This window comes from Mus musculus, chromosome 11 (assembly GCF_000001635.26).
Source record: "Mus musculus strain C57BL/6J chromosome 11, GRCm38.p6 C57BL/6J".
NCBI classification, from domain to species: domain Eukaryota; kingdom Metazoa; phylum Chordata; class Mammalia; order Rodentia; family Muridae; genus Mus; species Mus musculus.
Window position 1 is genome coordinate 92,791,234 of NC_000077.6, and position 2,490 is coordinate 92,793,723.

General features: G+C 39.4%; 1 pseudogene; it reads right to left on the bottom strand.

Annotated features, from left to right (window-relative positions):
* Gm11501 (predicted gene 11501) lies at window positions 1,433–2,071 on the bottom strand (annotated as a pseudogene).

The following is a 2,490-nucleotide window of genomic DNA, read 5'->3' on the forward strand; positions in this document are numbered from 1 at the left end:
CACATAATGAAGGAAAAGTAACTTTGAACATACGTCAACTCTACTTCACTTAGCTGGCTCATGAAAAAGAAGGTGAATCTTTAAAACCTTCTAAAGTATTGTCATGCATTCAGCTTTATAGTAAGTATAATTATAGACGACCCAGTAACTTGATACATGTCTTGATACCTGCTGCCCTGGCACTTTTTCCTGTTTATCTAATAGAATAAACACCATGCTGTCATCTCAGAATGTCACTGAACTAGCTCAAAATATTGTCTATATTTAATGGATTACATGGTTATAATATGTCTACAGATTCCACCACTCTATTTTCTTCACTTGCTTTCATCAACCATAATGATATTACCACACGATTTTGCTTCTGAGCGTGGAATTCATGTTTAGCAAATAAACTACCACAATGGCTTCATACTCATATGATTTATTGTTCTGTGATGGTTAATCTTGGTTGCCAACTTGGTGGGATTTAGAATCACCATGGAAACCAACATCTGGGTGTGTTTGTGAAGGAGTTTTTAAACAGATTCATTGAGGTGAGCAGACCTACCCTAAGTAGGGGCTTCAGTATTCATTATCTGGGCTCCCTATTTGCATAAAATGTAGAAAGCCAAATGAGCACAGGAATTCATCTCTTAGCTTCCTGATGGTTGAAGCAATGTGACCAGACACCTCAAGCTACAGCACTCAGGACTTCTTTATAGAAGAATAGATGGATAACAGCTTAGAACATTAACACAAAATAAACCTCTTATTTCTTGAACTGCTTTTGCAAAGCATTTTATTACAGCTATGAGACAAGTAACTAACATAGAGCATCTATGTCCCCTGGTGGCACAGCTGTATCAAGTGGAAATGGCAAATGTCATGAAGCCAGCTGTTTGACATAGCTCCAGCAAAGTTGAGCTGCATGTTCCAATCACTGTCATTCTGTCTCTCGTTTTTTAGGTTTGAGTCTTGGCAACTTGCATTTTTGGGGACTTTCTACATTATGACTGATTTTATGTCTTTTCCTAAGGAAATTATGTCTGAGATTTTTTTTTGTTTTTTAGGAAAAGTCTTAAACTTTCTTAAACTTCTGCTTTTAAGGAAGTGATATTATCTGGACCCATTTGGAAGTCTTCTTTATGCCCCAGAGACTGGAGATCCTTAAGCATGGATAAGAACATAAGTAGAAATCCATGAGCCGATTACTCTAGGAATCTCCTTGGGGTATCCACCTCTCAGTAAACTCAAACAGTATAATAATAAACTCTGACTGGCCAGGAAAAATAATAACAGATTCTAAGCTTTTTTTTTTTTTTTTTTTTTTTTTTCCAATCTGGTTAGAGCTTTCTGAAAGTGTGGTTTGGAGGTAGTGGGTCATACAGGATACACCCTTGAAAAAATATAATTCAGTAAATAAGATGGGTTGGCTAAAGTGATCTTTCCTACTTTACAGTGTAGTGCTGGCCTCTGTGGCCGACGTCACATGATTGCACAGCATGAGTTTCATTCCTGGCAGTTTTATAGAAGACTTTCAACTGTGTTCCCATACCAAATCATCAAGCTTCTTGCCTCACTTTAACAGAGACGCTATGGTGTTATGCAGAAGGATTTTGGTCCCATCCAGTTCAGCCTGTACTTTACTCATGGGATCAGCTTCTCGGGTTCTGGTATCTACTAAGGAGACCATACAGGGCTATGTACCCGATTGTAGCAGGAGATCCAACTGGCCAGTCCATTCGATCGACCTGCTTGGAGAATTCACCTAGTACCTTCTCTAGCAAGGTGAAGGCCACTCTGAAAGGATATTCGCTGTTAGCAGTGACCATACCTGCCAGACTGTCGCTCTGGACGTAGACATGGCAAAGGCACACTTGTTCTCTGACAGAAGATCTGCTGCCTTTCTCTGAACATTCTACAATCAGTTGACTTGCAAAGGTCATGAATTCCTGAACATTGGACCTCTGGAAGAAACTGAAGGATGATACTTCATACATGGCTTTAAACAGCACCACTTTTTGGTTCACCTTTGTAGAGGACACTGAGGCTGTACAGCTTCATGACGCTGCACCTTCAGGCTGCAGGCAGGACTCCCTCAGAACAGCTGAGGTTACTATAGTTCATTTATTTGCAAATATACAATTGACTGTAGGTTTAGCTTATTTCTTGCAGTGATATATATATCACAAATCATTCACAAGCACTTATTTATTAACATTTACTTGCTTATAATAGTGACCCAAACCTTTATTTCTATATGTGTTTGTTATCATTTTCTATTCAGCTTGACCATATTGAACAGAGGAAACTACAGCATGGAGTGAGGAAGCCCTTGCTTTCTAGTCATTTTCCCTAAGTTTAATTTTTGACTGATAGTCAGGACTTCAGTAATAATGCCCACTCCCCCAACTCCCCTGGAGTCAAGTGATGTCCTAAAGAGGATCTGGAGCCAGGCGGACTGGCTGCTTTTATTTTGAAGTTCCCAAGAGGAATGGAGGAATAATT